The 15,625-nt window shown below is 39.4% G+C and overlaps 1 protein-coding gene across 1 annotated transcript in view; it reads left to right on the plus strand.

Moving 5' to 3' along the window:
* TENM1 (teneurin transmembrane protein 1) overlaps positions 1-15,625 on the plus strand; it is a 237,641-nt gene that overhangs the window by 54,243 nt on the left and 167,773 nt on the right. The gene's annotated exons all lie outside the window — the stretch shown is intronic.

Here is a 15,625-nt window from a genome sequence, read left to right on the forward strand (position 1 = left end):
GGCTAGCAGTGCCACCATGGGCAGGGCAGCAGGCCCACAGAGCTCCGTGCTGCTGGCACAGCCCAGTGGAAGTCTGTAGTCTAGGAACCAGCTGTACTTCGCACTGTATTGTGGATTTTTTTCCTTGAGAGAAGATATTTGTTTGACCTGGGATTCTCACATGAGGAAGGACTGTGTGATTCAGCATGCAGTGAGTGAGCTGCTGAAGCAGGAACAGAGGAGAGCTGATGCTTCTCTTGAGGTTGCTTTCAAAGCACAAGCGCTTTGCTAGCATCATTGAGCCTACTGCCTCCTCCTGAATTAGCTTATAAGTGCTGAAAATAGATCATGGTGAAGGCACTTGTTCTGTGTAAATACACGTGGCTATGGTAATTTAATTATTGCAGTTGCTTATATGCTAGCTAATCCATACTTTTTATGAATGAGGAGGTTTCAGACCTGCTCTATAAATCCCACTTATATGTTTGTTTCATCATGTTATTAAAGCAAATTCTAAAACCTCTACTTAATTATTCTTTGTATAAACAAAGATCACAAAGAAATAAGGAGGTAAAGAGGTAAACATGTGTGTGTGTTATTGTGTAATATATTATGCCATGAAATTAAACAGAATATATTCCTGAAGAAGTTGGAGTAATGATCTTCTGTGGCTGTGTGGAGACGTGTGTAGAGAGAAAAAAATCTAGAACAGAGGAAACCCATGTTCCTGCATTCATCAGTTATAATAAATGCTCACTGGTAAATTAAGTGCTTCAAGCAAAAAGAATTTTACAGCATGTCATCACCTTTGTTAAAGCTTATTCTGCAGCAGTGCTGAATACTCCTCTCTGCCCACTGGTACATTTTCAGTGTTTTTCACCTTTCTGTGTGAACAATGTAGCTGTCCTATATTTATGCTCTCTTTCAGTTGTGGTAATGATCATTATTTTACGAATATCAAGGCAAAAAAACTCTAGTGTCAGAATTAAAGGTGTGTATGCATATTCATTACATTACAGGCATTGCTTGTGTCCTCGCCTGCAGTATCCCTCACATATTGCACGTACAGAATGGCCTTTGGCAGCATGATGACAAGCCATTCAATATTTTAGTTTATTGTTTGTAGTACATTGTTTAATGTATAGCCTTAAGCCTTATTTATTACTCCTGTTCAAACCTTGCTCTTACAACAGTATTAATTTCCTGTTGGCAATTCTGTGGTGCTTTTCGCTGTAGTATTCTAATACTTCACAGGGACTAATGTATTTCTCTTTGCAGTAACCCTGGGAAGGGGTGGAGGTATTACCTCCATTTTATGGGTGGTGAATTCACATACGTACAAGCTAAAGTAAAAAATACCCACTAAACTTGTGCATCTAACATAGCTGAAGAGCTGCTAATAGCAGGAGCAAGCTGTCACCTTCTCTTTGAAACCAACACTGAAAGGAGAAGAAATCAATACCTTGCTGTTTGGTTTCACAAATGCTACATGACAGCTTTTATTTATTTATTTATTTATTTTTGTATCCCCTTCCTTGGAGCTGACTTCCTTCCATGATGTTGTCCCAGGCACTTTCTTTCCAAGCCCGAGCTTTACCCCAGGCTTTTTCTCCTACTTACATTTGATTTCTTCTTTTTGTGCTTTTCATTAGAATTCCAGCCGTTTTACCATAACTAATCATGAGGAAGCTTGATCTCACTATTCCTGCTAAAATAGCTATTGTCTGCTCCTACCTGTTCTCATTTTGCAAATTATAGTTTCTAACCATTCCCTCGTATCCAGATGCTTTCATTGTATCCTCTCTCTTGTGCAGGAGTTTAAATCAACTGCCTGTCTTCTCCATCCTACTTAAGTGCCATTAAACAGAGATCTTTAGGGGCGTAGGAGGAGGAACCTCTGGCTCTTTGACTTATTCCCCAGTGCTGTCCTTGCTGGGGAAGGAAATGTAGCAGTGAAAGCAGAGACCTGACCACTGTTGCCCTGGGCTGATGAATTCTCAGCCTCCCTCAGTGTGGAGCCAGCACTTTCTGGCCACCCAGAGGCTTCTGAGGACTTCTGTGCATTTGGTTTGGATGCAAGACTGACAGAAAAGCTAATGCTACGATAATTTGCAAATCTCTTGTTCTAACAGCTTAGGGGACTTGGAACATCGTAGAGGGAAAGTCTGCAGCAACATACGTAAAACACATTGTCCCTAACATCCTCCTCAGAGGTGTCTGGGGGGATCTGAGTAACTCTTCCCCAAGCACCCTGGGGTACATACCTGGGATGAGAGATTTGTGCTAAACGGTTAGAATTTCAGTGAAAACAAACAAATGCAAGCGCCGTGTTGTCATATTGCAGTAAGAGTTGTTTAAGAACATTAGAATAATAGCCTATATACCAGCTTCCTACAGATTTTTCACTGAAAATAATTCATTCAAAAATAATTCAAGATATTTTATATCCTGTAACATTGAGTTTGTGGTCGGCACCCTACTACTTCCCAATGGTTAATTTATTCTGCAACTCCTTTGGCCCAAGTCTCCAGCACGTTCCTTGTTATGTAATTCTCATTTGAGTAATATTTGTGATTTGATCAAAATTATCGATTTGAGTCCTGTTTGGTGGGTGTTCCTGGGTGCGTTTTGAATGCATTTGTAATACAAATAGTTCCTGAGTTTTGGGAAGCCCTGTCATGGGATGTGACTGCACAGGATCATCTGTCTCTGTATGGTAATAGAGAATTGAGTTGTGCAAAGATTTTACGGCTTACCTTACTTAAAACATTTGTTCAAAGACAGTCAGTTAAAGCTCTAAATGAAGTGTGACAAAAGTTATGAAGGAAGACCCTGGAGTGTTTTATGTAAGATTTCTTTTCCTCCTACAGGAGAACGGGTATAAATTTTCACTGTATAAATATTTAAAAACCAATATACCAACAAATGTAAACTTTGTAAATTCGCAAATTATAATCATTTCTATTTCAGCAAGTATTTAGATTTACCCGTTGTAAAATCTAAACTTCGTTACAATAGCTTCTTCCATGAGCCTGTTAGGCTTTCTTCTGGTAACGCTGTCATTTCTGCGTTGCCATATGTGCTGTTTCCACGCCACCTTGGCACTTCTCTGGCAAGCTTTCCTTTCTTTTCCTCCTCTGCTTGCTTCAGCGAAGGAGATGTGCTCGTGTGTTTACAGACTCCAAATGCTCGGCTCTGGGGCAGCTGGACTGCTGCTTGTCTTGCTGAATTTGCGGTAGATTTCCCCTCTGGGAGTGGTGCTGGTTTGGTGGTTAATTTCTGGCCTGCTTGTCTGGTTTGGGTTTGGAGCGATATGTTTGCAGTTTGTTAATTCTGGCGACCAAGCCCTTGCCATAGCTGTTGGAGAATACTGCATTCAGAGGCTGTTTTCATCTTGCTTTATAAATGCTTGCATTTGTTGATGTGATTTCTGCACGCAGTACATAATTGGTTCACAGCATTAAAAGTGTATGCGTGCGTATAGATCTCGACTCAGTAAAATGGGTGATATATGTAGTCTAGGCATTTTTTAATTTGCAGGTAATGTGGTTGATGTTTGTCTGTTTTCAGCTGTACAGAGGTTATCACTTGCTATAGTTTCAATTTCAAATAGCAGACGGTGACCTAAAGGTCATATTACAATGTATTTCATTAGTGCCTGAGATTTGAAATATTCCACTAGCCCCAAAATATTCGGTATTTAGTCCAGTCACTTTGATTGCATACCAAATAGCAGCTGCTCCACTTGCAACAGACCCTGCCCAATATTTCCTTAGTTTTGAGTCAAACATTGTCTGAGTTCAATTTTATTAATGATTGTGGATGATGCACATAATCTAATTTTGAGATTATTAATCCTTCTTTTGGATCATCCTACTTTGATTCACTATATATTGGATGGTTCGAGAAATACATTGTTTTGTAGAATGTCCTAACATTTGAGGCAAGAAAAAATTCATTCTTGGTGTAATGTGATTTATTTATGGGTATGGAGAAGAGTAAATATCAAATGAAAGAGTGCAACTATTCATATTTTAATTTATATTACTTAAACATGTAAATTTACCTGCTGTAGTTCAACTATAGCCTGTCTTCATTATGAAATTGTAATCCAGCCCAGTGTTTTCCATGTAGTGTCATACTTAGGTCACCAGGAATGCTATGTAATAAGCCATTTTAACTACAGTGATGCCCTTGGAATAGGTATATTTAATGAGTATAAATGTAATTATTCCCAAGAGTATCAATATGTTTATACTGCTTGCTGTGCTTCCTATCAAAAGAACTATTTTTGCTAGTAATTTCTTTAAAGTTAATACTTCCATTAGCTTTAATTATTTATGAAAATAAATGTGTGCTACCACTTAGTGACCAGACAAATGGAGAAAACATCTTTGATCTTCAGCTTTATTGGTTGAGTTATGCTCTTAGAAATTGAAAAGCTCACATTCCCTGTGTTATGTGGTTCCAAAAAGCTACAAACTAATAGCATAATGAAAAAAATGCTTATTTCTCCTGCAAATTTTTAGCATATACCTAAGGGATTGAGTCAGGGTTCACTTCAACTGTTCCACAGTTACCTGGCACACAGCCATGGTCCCACAGGGGCGATCAGAGACCTGCTGCCACCTTTCCACCTTCGCAAAGGGCAGCTGCAGGGGAATCTGTTCTCCTCCTGGCTTTTCTGTACAAGCCTTTGAGGAAGGAAGCAGTTTGTCTCTATTTCTGTCTTGGGCCTTCTGTCAACTCTGAAGCTCTTTCCTTCCTCTCCTGCACACTTCATTTAGGAAAAGAATGGTTCTCTTATTTCACAACTCCGTTTTGCTGGTCTTTAAATTTTGTTTCTGATACTTTTACTTGTTTACTTTTACTCAAGAGAAATGTAGTTTCTGAATATATACTGAAGTGGGCTGTGACATCTTTATGTTGCTCTTAAATATGGAATTCAAATTTGTCAGCTGTAATGCTTTCTTCCTTCCATCCTACTTTGCAGCTTTGTGATTTAACAGTTTTATTATTGTACTTAAATCTTTTCAGTTTATAATTTTTTATGTTTTCCAGACTGCTGAATTACATTATAAAAGGTGTCCCGTAAGTGGTTTTCACCATATTGTTCTCATGGAACTTCATGAACTTCAGATCACTTTGAGGTCTATTTAGAGTGTATGTGTGTTGTATTAATAATATTAGGAGGGACAGATGTGGCTGCTACCAAGCCTATCTGCCCCACCCCTCTTAGTTTTAGTAGTTCTTGCTGTGAAAAAACTTAAAACAAGAAATCTATGAATACAAGCAAAATTTCTGCAGTATTCCTCTATTGGAGGATTTGTTCATGTGCTATTTAAGTACAAGAGACAGTATTCCAGTCCTGGCATAATGGCAGATCTGTAATCTCTTATGATCTACTGGAGTTAGAAATGCTTGCTACCAGCAGGAAAAATGACCACTTTTTGACTTGGAGGGCATACTGGCTCCCAGATAAGTGAATAAGAAGGTAGATACTGGAGTTCAGAAAGTCTTCACCAAGAGCCTTGCACTTTTATTACAAACCAAATAGATGTATCTTAAAGTAGTACAGTCAGACTAAATTAATGTGGTTTGGATCTTTTTCAATCAGTGACCTGGATGAAGGGATAGAGTCCACCCTCAGCAAGTTTGCTGGTGATACAGAGCAAGGAGGAGTGGTGGACATGCCTGAAGGCTGTGCTGCCATTCAATAAGACGTGAGCAAGCTGGAGAGTTGGGCAGAGAGAAACCTGATGAGGTTCAGTAGGAGCAAGTGTAGAGGACTGCACCTGAGGATGGGCTGCAGGTTAGGGGCTGACCAGCAGAAACTGTAACACAGGAAGTTCCATACAACTCAAGGAAGAACTTTTCTAGGAGAGTGCTGGAGCAGAGGAACATGCTGTCCAGAGAGATTGAATTCACATTTTCTGAACAACTTGGTTTTCCTTTCCCCTGCAGGTTCACCATGTGCTCTTTTTAAGTTAAACTGTACTTTAAATGTCTGTGCTATTTAAAAGCCAACATAAAATACTGTGCCAGCGATGTGTACTTACAGCTGAGAGGGCCGACAGGGCTGCATCAGCAGAGGGGTGGAGGCAGAGCAAGGGAGGGTATTATCCTCCTCTGCTCTGCCCTTGTGAGGTCCCACCTGGAGTACTGCATCTGGGCCTGGGGCATGCAGCACAAGGAAGATGTAGGAGTGGTGGAGCAGATCCAGGGGAGGCCACAAGGATGCTCAGAGGGCTGGAGCATCTCTCCTGTGAAGAAAGGCTGAGGAAGCTGGGCTCATTCAGCCTGGAGAAGAGAGGGCTCTGGGGAGGCCTCAGTGTGACCTTCCAGTATTTAAAGGGAGCTTTAAAAAAAAATGGGTAGCAACTTTTTCCATGGTCTGATAGCGATAGGACAAGGGGGAAACAGTTTCATACTAAAAGAAAGGAGATTTAGATTGAAGGTAAGAAGGAAATTCTTTGCTTAGAGCATGGGGAGGACCTGGCACAGGTCACCTAGAGAAGTTCTGGGTGCCATCCTTGGCGATGCTCAAGGCCTGGTTGCTTGGGTCCTCGGCAGCCTGATCTGGTGGAGAGCAGCCAGCCCATGGCAGGGGCATTGAAACTGGATGATCCTCAAGGTCCCTTCCAACTCAAGCTGTTCTATGATTGTGTGTTTCTATACCTTGAGTTTTTTTTTTTTACTTTTATGTTTTTTTCTGAGGAGCTGAGCAAGCATTGTGGTATGCTTCTGGCATACACTTTTAGAAGTATTTGAAATGGAAGATAGTTAGGAACTTACTTAACAGACTTTCGTACTGAAAATAACTTCTAGTAAATCCATCCTTATTTCTTTCTCGACAGTTCCCTACTTGGCGTCAGTGTATCTTCTGTGTTGTAATGTTAGCATTAAAATAAGAACTCGTAGAATCATAATGTTTGGAAAAGACCACTAGGATCATCAAGTGTAACCATCAGTCCATCAGTACCCTGCTGACTAAACTATTTCCCTAAGAGTCACGTCTACTCTTTTTGTGAAAACTTTTAGGGACGATGACTCCACCTCCTGGGCAGCCTATTCCAGAGCCTCACCACTCTTTCTGAAAAGGAATTTTTTCTAACAACCGACCTCCTCTGGCCCAACTTAAGTCTTCGGGCCTCTGGCACAGGTTCATATGAGCAACCTCAGCACTGTACTGGATGCTGCGGTCAGATCCTGCATGGGGCCACTCTGTATGCCTCTCTGCTGTGTGTGTGTGCCCACCTGCTCTGCAGTGTGGAAAAAAAAATGTTTTACAAATTTTAATACTCAAATGATTAGATGCATGCATTCTGTAACTGTAGAAGGAAGTTACTATGAGCTCCACTAGCACAGAGAGTCTGGAAGTCAGCCTTGATAGAGACTTATGTTGCTGGTGCTGAAAATGATATAGGCAAGATGCTCTCATGCTCTGTGCTTTTAATCCTAGATAAGGATTATAGTGAGATTATAGTGATCCACTCTTCTTCCGTTTCTGAAGCGTGTAGAAAATGTTTTTATTCCATCTGGCATTTGCCAAACAGTGAACACATTCCAACCCAACAACTTAAACAACAGATTCCCTGAGCTGATACCTGTCTGAATATTCACGAGTGTACTTACAAACACTGCCAAAAGAGAATGTATTATTAACTTCGTTCTCACAGAGCAACTTCCTGAATGAAAGAAAGGTTGGGACATGAGAATAACCCCTCATTGCATTTGTGAGCACATTACCTTGATCTTGCTGCTCTGCTGTTCTACAATGAAATAGTTAAAAAGGGACCTTGGCATTTCAATGCTCATAATTAGCCACCTGGGTTTCCTGTCCAAAACCCAAAAACTGCAGTTGGCATTATTGGTTCCCTGGACCAATGGTGTAAGCCTCAGGGCAGGCCTGAGCCAGGAGAATCCACTGTCCACCTGTGGCCAGTCCCAGCACATAGGCACTGGGTGTTCCCAGAACACTGCAATGCTGGAGGTTAATCACAGCAAATTCCTAATCTGTAGGAATTATGGCTGCAACTTTTATTCTTTCTTTAAAAGAAAAATCTCAAATGCTTTCCCTCCGTTTGGCACCCAATGGAGCCTATTTCAACCTGAAAATGCAATCTGCTCCTTTGTATTTGGGGCATGTAGGAAAAATGGCTGAATCATAACATTACCGATTCCATGTGTTTTATTACTGTTGCAGAAGATATTTTTTTTTTTTCCCTAATCTCCTCCTGGCTGTTTGCCCAGGATGACAAGAATATATAGTGAGGTGATTAAATAAAAATAAATCATCTTCTTTTAAAATACATTTTTATGAGACCATTTCTACACAAGGGTCCCTGTCTCGCCAGCTTGCGCAAACAGGGCTGCGATTGACTTCGGCACGTGCTCTGCTCTTCAGTGCTTATGAGATGAGGCTGCTGCTTTCCTTATATATTTGCTGTATATATGAAGGCTCAGGGGGGAAACAAAAAGCAGTACAGCTTCACTTAGCAATTAATTATGGTTCAGGTTCTGTCATCCTTTAGTCTGTGGCACAGTGAAGTCAAATTTCTTTTTTTTTCCTTTAATAAAATCAGCTTGAAATTGAACAACTGAATATATAGGTGTATGTCAGCTGACTTTTATGCTTTTTCTCAGTTTTAGCTTTTAAATATATATATATATATATATATATTATTACAGTGCCATGGTCGGAAGTCAGTTGTTATGTGTTTGCAGGCTTTTGCATGGAATCGTCAGGTGGTGGTGGGTTGGAGTGGTGGGATGCTCAGTATGTTGCCCTCAGGCTGTTCTTTCACTGCTCTTGAAATGCAGTTACACCACAGATAAGATGACCACTCCAGTCATCTCCTTGATGCTAGCCTAGTGTCCGTATCTTACGTAAAGGTAGTGCTGGTGCTAGCTTGATGCTCCTCATGGTGGGCCCTGAACCAGTTCACTGCGCACAGGAGGGTGAGGACCAGTGAAGCAAAAAGAGGGGAAAGAGTAAACGTGTGGCTTCTCAGAGCTTCACTCTCTTAAACTGTGAGACACCTTCACTACATTCCGGTGAAGGAATGGCATAAGAGCTCAAAGCAGTGTTAGCTGCTTCTCGCATGGTGAATTTATTTACAGCATCCAGCTTGTTTGCAGGTTTATCAATTGACACATGATAGCTGATAGCACACTGAAGGCCACCTGATGAATCCTGAGAAGGTGGCAGGGATTAAATAAATAAGTAAATAGAGGTGTAGCAGCATACACTGACAAAATCGCATTTGGAGGGCACTCTAGAATTTGTTTTCAATACAGTACGACTTGCATTTAATTGTTTTGATGAATATTTCAGTTTATTTTTATTATGGCGTGGCTAATAAGATTGTAAACGTTGCAGGAAAGTTAGACTCCCTTAAATAGATTTTCAAGGTGTAGACAGCTACAAGCATAGTTTTGCAGTATGATTCTAGACCGCACTTTGCCCATTCACGTAGCTCTGTTCTTGGTATTATGCTGATGCTCATGCAGCAATTCCAGACCTGTCTGTGTTCTTTACTAATGAGCTATGTGCAAGGATGTTTCTTCTTAGCTGTAGTTTACCGTAACAAAACTTATTATTCACACTGCTGGCTTACCACTTCTCAGATCTGCTTATTACTTTGTATTCTGCTTGGTTTTCAAGAGATGAAGCAAAGAAGGATCTAGTGCAGCCCTGGCGTGCTCTCACTTCTGATATTAGTTGGGCTTTGTCCCTGGAAGTTCAAGGCTTGTTTGTCATAATAATTTTCATGCAAGGTTATTTTTCATGACTGAAAGAAAGAGCTTGCCCTCCCTTTGTTTCATCATGCAGTAGTTATGTTTGTTTGTGCACTCTTCCTTTCTGCTCCCTTCAAGCATATCAGGGCTGAAGGTTCAGGCTCAGCCCCAGCTCCTGCCACTGCTCAGGATGTTTCCTGCAGTTGGCTGTCGTAGCCTCATTGGTGTTACACACACAAACATTTTCAATTTTGTTGGAAAATTCCTCTCTGATTTCTCACTCCAGATTCAGGCCTTTATTTTTGCAAGTGCAATAATCTTGCATAAATCTTCTGTTCATCAGAAATCATTTGTGCAGCTTTCAGTGCCTGACTGTTGCATGTATGTTACAGCGTCCTTAGTCCTGGCTGCAGTTTGTACTATATTTGTTCCATTAAAATAATCCAAATCAAAGAAACCTCTGTATTTTCTTTGTGGTGAACGGAGCCATGCAAGTATTTTTGTCTGACTCTGGAAGAGATGCTGTGTGATGTTAATGAGTCTCGGGAAGATGGGAAATGCCTCTGTGACTTTTCACTGCCATGAGAGATCCTTAAGATTAGCTATCATGAGGCCTCTATTCTGCAGGGTGCTTTTTTTTAAAGGTCAGTTGGGAAAAAAAAATCCACCTTAGCGTGGATCTTGCAGATATGACTGTGCTTGGAGCACTGCCAGCTTGTTCCTTCCCTCCGTGAAACATGACAGCTCTGGCAGAGAGATCAATCTTCTGTAGAACTGTGATTCCGTCTCTAATTCACATCTATCTTGTGCATAGGTGCCTCACATGCGATATTATGCTATGGCAAAGAAACTCATGTTTATAACAAGAAAATTACTTTCAGCCTTGTTAATAAACGTAACAGCAAAAAAAAAAAAAAGCATACTCAATTCAGAAGTCAGCACAAAATGTCAGACAAGGATTTTTCGTGATATTTACTGATTCATGACTAGGTGAAGTGATAGCAAGGGTAATTAAATATGTACCTCTGTAAAAACATCACAATTAACGTTGTCAGAGGAAAATCGGGGCTTTGAGATGGAAAATCTCACCTGTCTAATCTGGTTTACAGTCAGGAATGTGTTAGGTATACTACTTGTCAGGAGGCTCAGAGCCCTTAGTTTTAAATGCTCAACTTATTTCATAAAGATTTTCCTCCTTAGGAAATCTTGGTCTTAAGCAAGAGTCAAATCACAATGGTGGTATTAATTGAATCAGGTTTGCCACAAAACGTAGACTTCTAAATAATAAAAATAGTTGTGCAAAGAGCCAAAACAAGGTCCTGTAAAGTTTTTTTTTGTTTGTTTTGTTTTTTGACTCTTCATATACACCTAACTCCTAGTGCATAGGATCTTTTCCCTTATTCTATCAGTTGTTGGAGAGTTGAGTATATGTATATTTCATGTTTTTATTAGAGTTGTATTTTCTTTCTGATATTAGAACATTCAAATATACAGTAGCAAGGAACATTATTTTATCTTCCAAATGTAAAACTACTTTAAATAACATGAGCAAGAAAAATGAACTTCAGTAGTCAAAGAAAAGGAACTGCTGTACTCTGTGAGTATCATTTGGAAAAATAAGCAGAGGTGCTCCAGGGCATAAAACAAGAGCCAGCAAGGTCTGTTGTTTATGGAGGGGAGGGAGCTGAGGAGAATTTCTAACAAAGACAGTTCTCTTCGATGCGAAGAAAAATTGATAGCCTCCAACTATCCTCAGCAAGTTGGAAACTTGGTTCAATATTAAAATTGTACTTTTTCTATTGTCTGGTTTAAGTGTAGGTAATGACCACTACTGGCTCTGGTTTCCTTTGGGAGAGAAGTTGTATCAGCACTTGTATTTGTGATCTGTGTTACAAATCAATATTTCAGCAACTGTAAGTACAATACAATTTCAGCTTTCAAAAAAAGAAATTTTCAAAATGAAACGAGATTTTGAAATACGAATAAATAAGAAAGCCATAACTTAAATTGACAAAAACTGAGAAATCAAGTTCAAATCTGTACCTGTTTGTCCCTGTAAAAAATTTCTATAAAATCTGGTCATGTCAGGTGTGAGTCACAAAGTCATTTGCCACAGAACGTCAGCCTTAGCTATAATTAATTTCTGTAATTCTGTTTTCATAGTTGTGAATGTTTAAGTTTTATTTATTTCCAAAATTATTTCCCCTATTGATTTTTCTCGATCATAAATACCATGTTTTTATGTCAGTTATGTGTTATATGAAATGTTGCTTCTCATCTCCCTTTAAATCTTTCTTCCCCCCAATCCTGGGGAACTCCACACCTTTTAGCATGCCTCTGACGTTCTGCTGCAGCCTTAGATTTTTCTTCCTGAACTCTCATAAAGTTATGGGGTTTTTGCTTGTTTGATTGATGGAGCTCTAAGTTTCGTGAAGATTGCATTTCATATTTTTTGCTGCTGTTTGCTAAATCCTGTTACGAAAAATCAGAGCAAGAATGAAAGCAGTTTTGTCAGTGATTTAATTATCACATGTGTACAGTGTGTACCTTTTTGCAGTGTTATTTTATGGAGGGAATGTCTACGCAAGTTCTATACATATATTTATGGTATTTCCATACCAATTTGAAATTACACTTTGGCAGAGAAATTATTTTAGGGGTAGGTCTTTTCCTAAAGACCAGTCTGTAATTTTTATCATTCCCTGCCTTAGCATAGTGTTTCTGTACTTATTTTCTATCAGTATGTTCTAGAACTGCCTCTATGTGTCCTTGCAGAGGGATCAGATTCACTAACTTGCTTTCCTAGCAAGCGCCCAGTAATATCCAAGAAACTGTAACATATAATGGCAAAAAGGCTACTGGCAAACTCAGTTTTTGCTTGGGTTTTAATGAAATACAGCTGAATTTCTGTAAATGAGCACTCATGGCTAATAATGCATGTTTTATTGTGTCAAATAGCAATGCTGTTAAAGTAACTTCCCTATCGTATGAAAATATTGGAAAATTATTGTGATAAAGGTGATATACATCATGGTTAGATGGAAAGCTGAATAAGTTTGTTACTTGGAAAACAGCTGGCATGAAAGCCAGTGTACACGAGAGGGGAGTGAGTCACTGATACAGAAGTTGGTGGTGGTGGTGGTACTGTATGTGTGCACTGAGGGCTCCATTCACTCAGGTGTTCATGGGGAAGCATAATTAAGCTGTCTCATCATTGGAGAGAGACATAGCTGCAAAGTGTGGACTGTTGAACAGTTAAGTGTCTTTGGGAAGGATGTACATAAGGAATTCAGGTGCCTTTTCCCTTTGTTCCAAGGCTAAACTTGGATAAGATAATTTTGATTCTGTCGAAACTGCTTGTGGTTTAATTTCTATATATTTTTTTTTAACTCTAGGCTTTCACTTACTAACATTTGTATTTTTGGCTCAGCCATGATGACTTTGCAGCAACTTTTCTCATTAGGTGTTGCAGTAATTGTATGAGTTTTCCTCTATTTTCCTCTGGCTTTCACTTCATCATTTGCAGAGATAACAAAAGGCTATTGACAAGTCCTCCGGATGGAAGCTGAGAGACACACTCAACTCTTCAGTGTCCCAGCTAGAACCTAAGGCCAAATTTAGCTATGGCATTGAAAGGAAGGCTGATCAGTCTCACTGTGTAAGAGCTGAATGAATTTCGTTCGTGTTTATATACCACTTGGTTACCTATTTTGTCCATCTTCAGTCACTGATGTAAAGCTGATAGTACACTGAAGTAAAGTGTGGCAGTACTTGCATTTCCTCCTGCAGTCTTTCTTTTCCCTCCAACATCTATGTCTTTTTTGTATTAATTAATTACTCTATCACAGAGCTTGTTTATGGATGGCACCGTTTCCCACTAGTTCAGAAAAAGGGCGAACAAACAGTGTTTGTTTTCATATTGTGCACCTTGGTTTTATGCGCATCGCGATTTGTGGACCTTCTTTTCCCTAAGGTGTGGTGCTAAAGCCCGATTGAAGTATCTGTTAAAATGTAACTTTGGACTTGGAGCCCATCTTTTCTAAATTAAACATGGCAATTCTTCCTGCAGCTATGCTCAGCCCTTTCTTTTAACCACATCTTCCTTTTCTGTCCTCTGTTCAAAGCATTATCAGACTAAGTCCCCTTAGGTTATGTTCCACTTTTGAATCTCATGTCTTACAGAATTTGCTTTTGTTCTGTTGTATGCAGTATTGTTAAATAAAATTATATTTGGTTATTCTGAAGAAAATCTTCATGAGCTGAGTTTTATTGTACACAAATATTCCTAATATATAAATGCTGTCTGCATGTCATAGGTACGGCTTGTTCATATTGAGTAGTGCCATTGAATGGATTTAGCTTTTCTGTGTATGTTGTTTTCTGCCAAATGCCACATGTGACAGTAGTTATTCAAGCTACTATAATGCTTAGGCTTTTCCTTATCAGAACATTTTAAAAAATCAGTAATTAAGGCACTATTTTTTAAAACAACATACAATAGGCAACATACAACTAATTATATGTTACTTGTATTTCTGTTCAAGAGGACTTTTTTTTTACCTCAAATATTTTCAGAATGGACATTTTTATTATGGAAATGCAGTTAGAATTGTTAGAGAATCAGACAGAAGAAGCAGCTCTCTAAAACACATCCAAGTGATTATATTTTCTCTGATCTAGAGAAGTAGAATCCTTCAAGCTGTCTATAATGGGAGTGATAATGTTAGTTGGAAAAGATTGGAGCCATTGGAATTGGGTAAGGCATACGATAACATTTAGTTTTCTGGCTTTTGTCATGTCTTCCAGTTGTGAGATGCTGAAGAACTGCTGTTCTGAAATGAATTCCAGAGATGTGGTCATTAGCAAGAATAAATGACTGTTTTCAGGAGCAGCGCTTGTATAGCTTCTGCAATTTTGTTGAGAAAGTGCACATTTGAAAGAGAGGAAGCAAATTAATTTAGACACTTTTTGGAGTAACTCTTTTGGAAATGACTCACTTGTTAACCAAAAGTAGGAAGTAATGGGGTTTTCAGTTGGCCCAGGTCAACTCCGTGGGAAGATGGCTTTTTATTTAAAAACCAGATAGGTATAAATTTTGAGCTTCATCACGGCTGTGTTGTTCTCACCGGTGCAGTTGTCTGAGGGTGCTTACCTCCCTAAGTGCTGCAGCAGACTGGCCTTTGTTATAAGGGAAATACAGGAGATTATCTATTCAGACAGAATTGTGGGGCGTTTTTTCATCCTGTTTACAAGATAACTGAGTCAGTCTTTTTTCTCTTGTTTTGGCTTCTCTCCTATACCTGTGTTTCAGATTTAGTTTCAGTCCAGTTCTTCAGTAGTTCAGAAACATAATTCTGTAATGTTGTACTTTTGCAGATAAGTTAGGTTGCTTACACATTGCTCTAATTATTGATGCTTTTTATTTGGCAAGCTTAGCTCTGTAAAACTGTACGTGTTCGATTACTTGTTGCTGAGGTGAGAAGAAAATGTTACCAGCCTCTTTATATCCAGCTGAGGCCAGGTGTTGTTCATTAACATATAAGTAGTGCAGTCAGTGCCAATTGTGATTTAAAGAGAAACATTAAAATCTACGGAAATACAGTGGTACCACCCATACTTTTTCATGAGTTTTACTAGTTTAGCTTCTTTTGTAGCTATCTGTTATCACTTTCAATCTTTATCACTATCAGGCTTCAAGCTGATGTTTGCTTCTGAAGGCTTGGATGTGTAGAGAGAAGATACTGGGTAATAGCATGGAGACTGGGGTTTGGGTCAGACTGCTTTTAGTCACCTCATGTGACTTAAGCCTGTATGTTGTTGGATATCTGAAGGACACAAGACGTGGCCCAGACTTCACAGAATGCAGGGAAGCTGGGGTCTTCTCTGCTGCAGCTCAGTACAGGTG

This window comes from Lagopus leucura, unplaced genomic scaffold, assembly GCF_019238085.1.
Source record: "Lagopus leucura isolate 7727_CA_CO unplaced genomic scaffold, USGS_WTPT01 Super-Scaffold_100016, whole genome shotgun sequence".
NCBI classification, from domain to species: Eukaryota; Metazoa; Chordata; class Aves; order Galliformes; family Phasianidae; genus Lagopus; species Lagopus leucura.